Here is a 12,672-nt window from a genome sequence, read left to right on the forward strand (position 1 = left end):
TGCTAGTTGATCAGCCAAGGCTCCGCCTTTCACCGCCTTTCGTTGTACAAATTTTAAATCATAAGCTGCGAGCACCGACACCCACTTAGCCATTTTACAGTCAAGAACCGGCCTCTCCATAAGGAATTTCAAGGGGTTCGATTCAGAAAAGACGTAGGTGGTGTAAGACGAGAGGTAGTGCTGCAGCTTTGTACAAGCCCATACCAGAGCCAAACACAACTTTTCTATCTTATTGTATTTTAGCTCATATTCTAGCATCCTCTTGATAAGGTAATACACGGCATTTTCTACCCTCGTATCTTCTGCTTGTTGAGCTAGCATTGCACCCATAGCTTCTTCCGTGACTGATAGGTACAATAGCAAAGGTTTCCCTAGCCTTGGTGGCTGTAAAACCGGCGGGGATAGCAGATATTGTTTGACTTGGTCGAAAGCTTCCTGACAATCCTCATTCCACTTGACTGCTACTCCTTTCCTAAGTAACTTGAACATAGGACCACAAGTGTCTGCCAGTTGATTGATGAACCGGCTGATATACTGTAGTCTTCCCAGGAAACCCCGGACTTCTTTTTCCGTCCTCGGAGCTGGCATTTCCAGAATGGCTTTGGCTTTTGAAGGGTCAATCTCTATGCCCTTCCGGCTGACCATATGCCCCAGAAATACTCCGGATGTAGCTCCGAACAGACACTTTGCTGGGTTGAGCTTCAGATTATACTTTCGAAGTCTAAGGAAGAACTTCTCGAGCGCTGTTGTATGTTCTTCAGCTGTTTTTGATTTAACAACCATATCGTCCACGTACACTTCTACTTCTTCGTGAATCATGTCATGGAAGATGGTCGTCGCCATTCTTTGATAGGTTGCCCCGGCATTTTTGAGCCCAAAAGGCATGACCCTGTAGCAGTAGGTTCCCCACTCCGTGATGAATGCCGTTTTCTCTTTGTCTGGCACATGCATCATTATTTGGTTGTACCCGATAGCAAGATCGGTCAAGGAGACCATCTCGTGTCCCGCCATTCGGTCTACCAACAAGTCGATATGCAGCAGGGGGAAGTCGTCCTTCGGACATGCTCTATTCAAATCCCGATAGTCCACACACATTCTGACTTTGCCATCTTTCTTCGGCACTGGCACAATATTTGCTAACCATGTCGGGTAGGCAATGGGTTCTATGAATCTGTTCTCCAGTTGCTTGGCTACCTCCTCCTTGATTTTCAAGGACCATTCGGTCTTCAGCCTTCTTAGCTTCTGCTTCACTGGCTTAACCTCGGGATATACTGGAATCTTGTGCACCACTATTGCTGGGTCAATTCCCGTGATGTCACTTGCCTTCCACATGAAACAATTGGCAAACTTCCTCAAGCATTCACTGACCTGTCCCTTGTTCACACAGTCAAATGCAATGTATGTATGTTCATTTTCTTCTTTGCCAATTATTACTTTTTTCTTTTTCATTTTTTATTTCATTTATATGATTATTTTTGCTTGGAAATGCTTGGAAAGATAGACACGCGGGGTAGTCAATAATTTGCAAGCCTTTATTGATCATGACAGAATTGTCTTCAAAGATTACATCAAATTTGAAATCTGGATTTTCAAAATCCGACACAGATGACTCAAGACTGGAACTGGACTCTGACTCGATTTCAGACTCGGGGTCAGACTCAAACTCAATACAAGACTTGATTACAGATTTTGGCTCTAGGTTTGACTCGGGAGGGGGTTTATCAGCAGCGCGCTCCTCCTTGACGTACCAATTGGTGAGAGGTCCTTCATTTGGCTTGATCAGGCTCAGCAGATCTTGGTCCCCCTCATTTCCTGTGATAATTGCAATTTCGTCAAGGAGACTAGGTTGCATGAAGTCTTCCACTTCGAGTTCGGTTGTTACCTCTTCGGATAAGTCATTCAAGTCCAGGACACAGGTGTCATTCATTTCTAGGAATAGCTCGAAAGGATCGATCAATTCCTGGTCAGAAATAATAGCATTTACCCCGTGATTTGGTAAGGGATTAGTGCTAATGTTTGACTCACTTCTTGGGATGATTGAACCATCGTCTACCAGGTCTTGGATGTGGTTCTTAAGCGTCCATCACGCTTCAGTCTCGTGCCCATGACCTTGATGATATTCACAGTATTCATTGGTTCGGTAGTTTCTTGGTAAAGGGTAGGGTGGCGGCCTTGCTTCCAAGGGCTTGATGTAGTTGGCCTTGACAGCCTCTCGGAAAACCAAAAGGATTGGCATCCCGAGATCAGTATATGTCCTTCTTGACCGATTGCCATTTCTCATATTGCCCACACGTAAAGGATTCGTGGGGGTGATGCTTGCCATTTCATGGACTTTGCCAGCTTGGCTAGGCTTCTCGTATTTTGAGGAACCCGAGTCTTCTTTCAGTTGCCCCATTTGAATTAAATCCTCTACCTTTGTAGCAGTGGCAATGAGTGACTGGAAGGTTGGTAAGTATTGGGTTTGTAACTGTTGTTGGTAGACAGACTGCAGGTTCTTTATGATTATGTCTACCTGTTCTTGTTCACAAGACCGGTTGATCATTTGAGCGACCTTGCTCCTTTTCCTTGTAAGGAACGAGGGAAAAGGTTCATTGTTTTTCTGTTTGGTGGTGTCCAGTTTTTTTCTCATTTTCTGAGCTTCTGGCTCAGAAGCAGGCATGTCATCCAGGTTAAGGGTAGGATTTGTCGGTTCTGCGGCAGGTCCTTGATTGGAAGCAGCAGGTCCACTTCCCTCACCGGAAGCCCCACTTCCATTACCATTACCCAATTCAGCTATCAGGGCAATCCTTTGGGCAGCCAATGCCTCATTCATTCTGGCCTCCATTCTGGCCTCGAGTTGTTCTATAAGGTTTTTGATGTCAGAAAGTGATGCCATTGGTGCAGTTGAGATTGGTGAGGTCGGTGATAGCACAGTAGGTGTGGTTGGCACTAATGTTGGCACTTGAACAGGGGGTACCTGTAAGTATGAGGGTAACTGGATTAAGGGTATAGTAGTATCAGGGTAGCTGATATGAGAGAGAATGACTCTTTGTCCAACTGTGCATGACTGACAAACAGAAGGATATTTTTGTGTCCCTCCACTCTCTTCTCTCTTTTTTTTTTTTTAATGCTTATGGTATGTCATGAATGCGCACAACAACACGTCATAATTTATTTTAATGAGATGATTCGTACCATTGGGTGCATATAGTCCTAAAGGATAGGTTCTATAGGCTATGACACAAATAGAGAATCGGCTTATTAAGGGACCCTTGAACCTTGAGTATGGATATACCTAACCACATGTGAAACAAGGAGTTTCGCGTGGGTCCAACGGTACGCATACCCATGTGCCACCTCCAAAAGGATTAGAGATGGTTTGCGGTAACAGGGAGGACGCTTTGGCTGTCCGTCGGCATAATCAAAGAGACCTGCCGATCAGCGCTACTTGCTATCCAGACTCAGAAATTTGAACAGAAGAGAAGAAATTCATTTGAAGTTCATTTTTTATGCAATGGAGAAAAAGATTCTCAATCGTGCAAATAAATCAACAAGTTTTAATGTCTTAATTAAAATTTTCAATTAAGTTCAAATTTCCTCATCAAGTATTCTTAAAGAAAGAACACTTGATTCGTGCTAGGATACCCTGCAAAACAAAGCATTGTAAAATAATACCCTAAAGAAGGGCGGGTTAGTTTACACAACAATCGTAGTCCACTGTATGCAAAATGATTACATAAGTCCCCAGCAGAGTCGCCAAACTGTGAACCCCTTCCCCAAAATGTCATAGGCATGTGATGCATATGATGAATGAGAAGAAATACACGTGATGTGTGTGAGTCGCCACCTTGTTTAATTATTTTAGGGTAAACTAGGAAAAAACCCTAAGTGACTCCATTTTTAATTAACCTAGTTACTAGATTAATTATCCCAATGATTAAGGCACAATCTACGAACCCGAGATGGATCCCGAGACTATGTCATGCTGATAAACTAACCGATGAATGAATGTTTTGCAAGGTGAATGATGGATTAATGAAATGTTTGAGTGATTTTGACTTGCCACCCGGGGTGAAATCCCGAACGTGCCTACGTACTTCCGTTTGAATGGAAGATCAAAGTCAACGTAGTTCGATAGGCCTCTTTTAGAGGGCTTTGAATGATATGCTTAATGCATGGATGTGTGTATGCTTAGTGCATGATTTTGTGTATGCTTTGTGCATTTTGTGTGTATGCTTTGTGCATGATTTTGTGTATGCTTTGTGCATGATTTTGTATGCTTTGTGCATGCTTTTGTATGCTTTGTGCATAAGTGTGTATGCTTTGTGCATGATTTTGTGTATGCTTTGTGCATTTTTGTGTGTATGCTTTGTGCATGATTGTGTGTATGCTTCGTGCATTTTTGTTTAGGCATTTCGCCAAAGATTGATTGATTTTTAGGCATGTTGCCAAAAATGTTGATTTTAATGGCTTTTAGCCAAAATGATTTGATTTAGGCAATTGTTGCCAAAATGTGCGAATTAGGCGATTGTCGCCAAAATGGTTGATTTTACGGTTTTAAGCCGAAAATGTTGATTTTAAGACATTTTGCCAAAAGATTGATTTTAAGCGATTTGTTGCTAAAAATAGTTGATTTTAGGCCTTTGGCCAAAAGGTATTGTTTTAGGCAATTAGTTTGCCAAAATGTGCGATTTAGGCTTTAATGCCACGATTATCAATTAATCGGGCGTTCGAGCTTAATCACAATTTATTGTCGAAACGTGATTGATTAAGGCTTTTAGCCACAATTATTGATTAATTGGACTTAAGCCGGATTTGTTCGAAATAAGGCAATTGAACCGTAGTTATTAATTAACTAGGCTCTTTTAGCCAATATTGTCGGATTTAAACTTTAATACCACGATTATTGATTAACCGGGCATTTAAGCTTAATCAAATTAATTAAGGCAGTTTATTTACCAAAAATAATGACGTGGATGCATTTATGCAATTGTAGAATTATTAAGAGTAGAAGAGAAATATGTATGAAGTGCTAAAATTAAATAGGCAGAGTTTTGTTTACATACCTGATTTAATCGACGACCGCTTCTTAACTCCCGATTAAGCTCCTCGCTTAGGAAATATTAATTAATTTTAATTTGTTTAATTTTAATGTCCAAATATCACAATAAAAATGCAATAAAAATTAAATTAAATGCAAAAAGCGATAAAGAAAACGCAAGGAGCGTGAGAGAGAGAAGGATTCGTCCGTCAACACAGACCGGGGTGCCAAAATTGGACTGAAAATGGCCTATTTATAGGCCATTTTCGGGTCCAGGGCGGCAGGTGCCGCCTGGCTCGGCGGCAGCTGCCGCCCAAGAGGCTGGGCGGCAGGTGCCGCCCAGTTGGTGGGGCGGCAGGAGCCGTCGTGTCCGGCGGCCGGCACCGCCGTAGCTGGTGGTGGCCACCATGTCTCGCTCCGGGAGCTTTTTTGGGAGTTTCCGACCTCCAAAAATCATTTCGGGACCGGTTCTGCGATCCTCGTGAAATTCCGGACGTTTCAAGTACCATATTGACATATTTCCAGTAAATGTCCAAAATGGCCTCCGGTCCGGTCCGGACGTTTCAAACTAATTGGCATGGCACTGTAGCAGCGTGTTTTCCTCCATTTAAAGAGTTTCACATGCCACCAACAACATGAGAAGCCTCAAAATTTGAGTATTCACAATTAAAGGGTTTTGAGAAAGAATAGATTTTCCTTTACCTTTAGAAGTGATTTCCTTTTGTCACTTTCTCTTTTCCTTTAGATTTCTGCTCCTTGGTTTTCGATTTTCCTTTCTTTGGACTAGATTAACTCACTGCTTTTTGAAGCTGAGGCTCTAGTTTCTTAAAATTCTTGGTAAGATTGGCAAAAAGCTTTAGTTCTTTTGTTTTCATGGTTTCTGGAGAGGGTGAGTAAGATTCAGACATGGTGATTTTATTTTCAATCCATTGTCTGCTAGCGATTGTTTGATCCATAACATTTGAGCAACATAGCTTTCAGTAGCTATTATTCTACTTCTGCAAAAGAAAGAGCGACAGAAGTCTACTTCTTGCTAAATTAAGATACAAGGGTCTACCCAGAAACTATCAAGTTCCAGACGTACTCTTTCTTTCTACTATACTCCCTGCAAAATCAGAATCACTATACCTAACATGATCAAATGAGTCAGTTTTAGAATACCACAGACCCAGATTAGAAGTTTCACAAAGATATCTCAGAATTCTTTTCATAATAATTAAATGAGATTCTTTGGGACATGACTAAAATCTAGCACATAAACACACACGAAAGTAAATGTCGGGTCTGCTTGTGGTTAGATATAGCAAAGAACTAATCATACTTCTAAACAGCTTAATGTCCACATCCTTTCCATTTCAACTTTTTCTAATTTTGCGGATGGGCTCATTGGAGTACCACATACCTTGGCATTTTCCATTTTGAACCTTTTCAACAACTCTCTACTAAACTTGGTTTATAAAGATTTCATCATTACATTGTTTGATTTAAAGCTTGACGAAAAAGTTAAGTACTCCCATCATACTCATTTCAAATTCTCCATGCATAATCTTAGAAAATTCCTTACATAAAAGGTCATTAGTAGAACCAATGATTATGTCATCAACATAGATTTGTACAACTAGAATATCATGTGCTTGGTTTTTGATAAATAGTGCAGTATTCACTTTTCCTCTAGAAAAATTATTTTCTAATAAAAAATTACTCAATCTTTCATAGCATTGTCAAAACAGCTTGTCCAGCTGGCCCGCATGGACTCGATCCCAAAATGGGCTGAGCCAAAGAACCTTATTAAAAAGAGGCTTCTAATATTCAAGCCCGGATAGGCCCAGACCTGTCCGTTTTGAGAGTCCATTTTTTCTTTTTTTTTTTTTAACTTTACTACATTCTTGAATTTTTATTGGCTTTGTATATCCATTCAAAGGGCCCTAACGTGGAAAAAAGAAGGAAGCAAGCTCTCTCAGTCGGTCTATGTAAATTTTGAATTGGTATTCTCCTTTTTATTTTAAATTTTTATGATATATACATACATATTATTCTAAAGCGGGCCCCTGCGGACCCGGCCGGCCGATCCACGTGGGCATTGATAAAAATGGGCCTGGTAAAAAAGCTTGTTTTAAAAACAGGCCTTAATTTTTTTGCCCATATTCAAACAAATTACAAGCGAACATGGGCTGTCCACGTGCTTAAGCCCATTTTGACAATACTAATCTTTCATACCAAGGTCTAGGAGCTTGTTTTAAACTATAAAAAACTTTAGTAAGTTTATAAACATAATTTGATTTTTTATAAACTTCAAAACTAGGTGGTTGTTCTACATACACTTCTTCGTTTAGAAAACAATTTAGAAAAGCACTTTTTTACATTCATTTGATATAACATGAAGTTTCTAAAACAAGAAAATGTACAAAGCATTCTAATGGCCAAGAGTCTAGCAACCAGAGCAAAGGTTTCATTAAAATCGATGCCCTCTTCTTTGTTGTACCTTTAAGCCACTAATCTAGCTTTATTTCTCACAACATTCCAATGTTCATCAAGCTTATTTCTAAACACCCATTTGTTCCAATAACAGAATGGTTTCTAGGTGTAAAAACAAGTTTCCAAACTTAGTTTAACTCAAATTGATTTATTTCGTCTTGCATGGCAAAAATCTAATTTTCATCATTTTGAGCATCTTTTATATTCTTAGGCTCTAATTGAGAAACAAAAGCAACGTTATCAAAATATCTTCTGAATTGAGCTCTAGTCATCCTCTTCTCAAAAGGGTTGTCAATGATGTCCTCTTGAAGATGATACTTATGGAATCACCACTCTTTTGGTGAGTCAGAATTTCCATTTTCTAGTTCGAGCATTTGAATTTCAATGTTATTCTTCTCTTCATGTCCATCAACTGGTTCAATTGGATTTTTCATCATTCTACTGATTTTCTTGCTGCTCTAGTTGTTCTAGTTATTCATTTTGCTTCTCTTGGTTAAAGTCTACAACATCATCATTTTCTATATTTCTAGATGTAGAATCAGTCTCATAAAAAATAACATGAATAGATTTTTCTACAACTAGAGCTTTCTTATTAAACACTCTATATGATTTACTATTACAAGAATAACCTAGAAAAATTCCTTCTTAAGATTTAGTATCAAATTTAGAAAGATAATTTTTCTTGTTATATAAAATAAAGCATTTACACCCAAAAATATGAAAGCAGCCAATACTTGGCTTTCTACCTTTATAGAGCTCATATGGAGTCTTTTTGAGTTTAGATCTTATCAAAGCTCTCTTTAGGATATAACAAGCAGTGTTTATTGCTTCTGAACATATAACTGGCTTTCAAATCAGTCTGAACATAGGCAAAGTTGGGAATGGAATCGTGTATGGCACTGGTAAGGACCGCAATGCATCTGAGTACTCTTTTGGTTGTTATTACAAAAAAGGATCTTGACTAATGTGGAAAGGTGTAGGAGACACATGTCGGATTCTTCATTTTATCCCATATGCATAGGTGTGCATGAGACTTACTTGCATGTGATAAGGGATTGTTGTTTCGTTCGCAATGTGTGGTAGGAATTGTTCCTCGTTCCTCTTTCTTTGATGCCAATGTTGTGTTTGAAGATTGGATGCTAGAAAACCTTTCTAGTGATTTCATTCATGAATTAGTTACCCCTTGGCCTACCATTTTTTATGTTGGCTATTGGCTATTGGCAAATATAGGATAGGAGGAACAAGTGGTTGTTTGTGAATGATCATATTAGTATCCATTGCTTGAAACGATACATTTTTCTTATGGTTAAAGATATAGCCAATAGAGTAATTGATTGGGATAGTTTTCAACAATCAAGCCCCTAAAACACTCTCTTGAATTGCTTGGTCTCCTCCACCAACTCCCTTTTACAAATCAAATACGGATGGGTCTGTGGCTGATCATTCGTAGTTTTGTCTCCAAATTCGGGACATGCTCGGTTCCTACTTGTGAACTATAGGCAGTGTTAGAAGGTATGAAGTTGGCTAAGAGCATTTTCAAGATAGTGGTGCGGATCATTTAGGGTAAAGTGTCCTCTATTGGCGTGAGCTGTCTAAATAGGTAAGTAGAGAAATCTAGTTATGTAAATCCCATACTTCAAGGGTCATCCTTATGTTTAGCCATAGATTGTGTACAGCTATAATAGGTCGAAAATCCTCTGTCTTTGTATCTATATATTAGAGTATTCAACTCTAAATAAGATATATAGAAAAAATACTTCTTTTTAACATGGTATCAGAGCATGTCCTTGGGACCTCTACTGAAACTACTTTTTCACCAAGAAAAACCCAAACCCAATAAACTCCATGGCAGAGTCTTTAGACCTATCACAACCTCTTGTTCCCCAAACCAAATCCCTCCTTAACGATTTGACAACAAAAAAGACGGAGGTCTTGACTAGAGCCCAGACCTCGACCTCCCCTCAACCTTTGCTTGTCAATTCTTCAACTACTCCGATCGGTATCAAGTTGGAAGGATCCAACTATGCCTTATGGTCCCAGGTTGTCAAGATGTATATCTCTAGCAAGGACAAGTTGGGATACATCAATGGAGATTCCCCTCAGCCTCCAGAAACCAATCCTTCATTCAGGAGGTGGCAACCCGAAAATACTATTTTCAAGGGTTGGTTGATCAATTCGATGGACCCTTCCCTGATTGTCAATTTTATCCGCTTCCCAACTGCAAAACAGGCTTGTGAGTCTACTGCTACAACCTATTTCGATGGAACAGATACGTCTTAAGTCTATGATCTCCAGTGTCGTGTCACTCGTATGAAGCAGGCGGGTGGATCCATTGAAAAATACTATAACGATTTCAAGGGTTGTGGCGAAAAATTGATTTTCATCATCCTAATCCGATGGAGTGTGCTATTGACATACAGAAATACAACTCAATTCTACAGGAGGATCGGGTTTATACTTTCCTTGATGGACTGGTTGACAGATTGGATAAAATTCGAAGTGATGTGCTCTAAATTAAACCATTCCCTATGGTGGAACAGGCCTACGCGTTTGTCCATAGGGAAGGGCTCAGGCAGACGGTGATGATCTCGGGTGCAGATACTATTCCAAGAGATGTTATGGCTTCCAAAGGGATCAAGGGAAGTCACAACCAGATGCCACCGAAACCAGGGGTTTTTTCTCTAAGCAACGAAAAATCCAACTCCTCATCCAAAACCAAACCACCATCTAATGGCATAAAATGTACCCATTGTGGCAACCCCAAACACACCCGTGACACCTGCTTCAAACTACATGGGTATCCAGATTGGTGGAACGACTTTCAAGCTCAGAAAAAATGTGAAACCTCTACTAATGATGACCACACTGGGAGAGCTGTTGTGGTTGCCTGTGATCCATCGTTATCCCTCATCCCTCAAAAAGAATCTTCACATGGACCAGGCACTTCTAGTAAGGCATTTCGTATCTCTACTCACAATGATGATGATGACTGGATTCTTGACTTTGGAGCTACAGACCACATGACATTTGATTCAAAGGATTTCTCCAAAACAACTCAGCTGAGACAGAGCTGTGTTGCAAATGCCAATGGGGTCACTTATCCAGTTACAAGGGCTGGAACAGTGACTTTATCTCCTTCACTTTCATTATCTAATACATTACTCGTACCCTCTCTTTCAAATAGACTAATGTCTGTAAGTCAAGTTAATGCAGATCTTAATTGTGTGGTATTGATGTATTCTACCTTTTGCCTTCTTCAGGATATTCTCACTAAGGAGATAATTGGTCGTGGTACTGAGAGAGGGGGATTATACTACGTGGATAACTTCAGTTTAAGAAGAGCAAATCACATGCACCACACAGTTAGGAACAAGGAAAGACAGATTTGGTTATGGCACTGAAGACTTGGGCATCCATCATTTGGTTATTTAAAGCACTTACTAGCTGGTTTATAACACATTTAGATTTTAAATGTGATACATGTATCTTAGCAAAAAGTCATAGGGCTTCTTATACCTTGAGTATGAATAAAAGTATGATTCCTTTTGATTTAATCCATTCTGATGTTTGGGGACCTTCCTTAATAACTACGTCTTCGGGTCATCGTTGGTTGGCAATTTTTGTTGATGACTGCACACGAATGACATGGCTTTACCTCCTAAAACATAAAGATGAAGTATTTGCTATATTTCAATCGTTTCATACCATGGTTCAAACATAATTTTCTGCCAAAGTTAAGATCCTTCGCTCTGACAATGGAGGGGAATATGTTAATCAACTATTTCAGACATACTTCAACAGTCATGGTATTCTCCATGAAACTTCATGTTCACAAACCCCACAACAGAATGGTACCATTAAAAGAAAGAATAGACACATCTTAGAAATTGCCCGTGCTCTATTGATCAATGCACATATGCCGAATAGATACTGGAGTGAAGCTGTTGCCACAGCCATGCATCTAATGAACCGTATGCCCACCAAAGTTTTGCAATTTCAGACTCCGTTAAAGTTACTTTCCGATCATGTCTCATTACCTATTGTTTTGATGATTCCTCCCCGAATTTTCGGTTGTGTTGCCTTTATTCACCTCCATAAGAATCAACGAAACTAAGTTGGATCCATGTGTTGTTCGGTGTTTATTTTTAGGGTATGGAGTCCACAAAAAGGGATATAGATGCTACGATCCCATTGCTAAAAGAACCTACACTACTATGGATGTCACTTTCCCAGAGTCTGAAAATTTTTTTCCATCACCGGTATCCAATTCCACTCTTCCGGGGGAGATCTATAGTGAAGAACGGAATTGGTCTGATGTTGAAGTGCTAAACATTGATGACAATGACATTGGTGACAATCGAGCACATCTGAATAATGACAACGACAAGGTGGAACATGTACCTAGAACTGAAGCTGAACTAGTACCTGAATGATCGGAAGATGCAGAACCTAATGAATCCATTCACTCTTTAGTACCTAACAACCCTCCTGCTGAGAATATCCCTGAGGTTAGCTATCCTATCACACCTTTACAAACTAATGTTATAGATACATCTGCGGGTTATGTTTTACCTTTCAGACATAATTGAGGCAAGCCACCAAATCGATACTCCCCAGACTTAAAGGAATGCCGATCCAAGTATCTAATAGCCAACTATATGCCTACTCATCTGAACCTCTCAAGGCTTTTGCATATTGTGAATACTCAAATTTTGACCTTGCTACAGTAACTTTGACTTTTCTACAGTAACTTTGACTTTTCTACAGTGTCAATGCCGGACTGCAAGTATGCCAATATGGTACTTAAACAGGGGGCGAAATCCTCCAGGTCGGATTCAGGGGGCAAAATGACTTTTCTACCGAAGGCCATTTTGGACATTTACTGGAAGTATGCCAATATGGTACTTAAACAGGGGGCGAAATCCTCCAGGTCGGATTCAGGGGCAAGTGTTAACATACACAACCTAGGGTGAAACCCAACTATCGTCGACCTCTTTTTACATAAAACCTAGGGTGAAACCCTAACCAATAGCCAACCATTCTCCATCCAAAACCAAGCCATTTGATCATTTCGACTTTAGGTGGACCCTTGGTTCTCAAAAAAAAAAAAAAAAAAACACAAAAATAAAACAAATCTCTTTTCGAGCCCTCTAAGAGGCAAAACATCTTTTCAAGTC

At 39.8% G+C, this 12,672-nt stretch overlaps 1 pseudogene; it reads left to right on the forward strand.

The window, feature by feature from the left end:
* Positions 1 to 9,340: 9,340 nt before the first annotated feature.
* On the forward strand, positions 9,341 to 11,928 carry LOC149496931 (uncharacterized; annotated as a pseudogene).
* The last annotated feature ends 744 nt before the right edge of the window (positions 11,929 to 12,672 follow it).

The sequence above is a fragment of the Jatropha curcas genome, chromosome 4 (genome assembly GCF_041381405.1).
Source record: "Jatropha curcas cultivar XTBG-Jc1 chromosome 4, XTBG_Jcur_1.0, whole genome shotgun sequence".
Lineage (NCBI taxonomy): Eukaryota > Viridiplantae > Streptophyta > Magnoliopsida > Malpighiales > Euphorbiaceae > Jatropha > Jatropha curcas.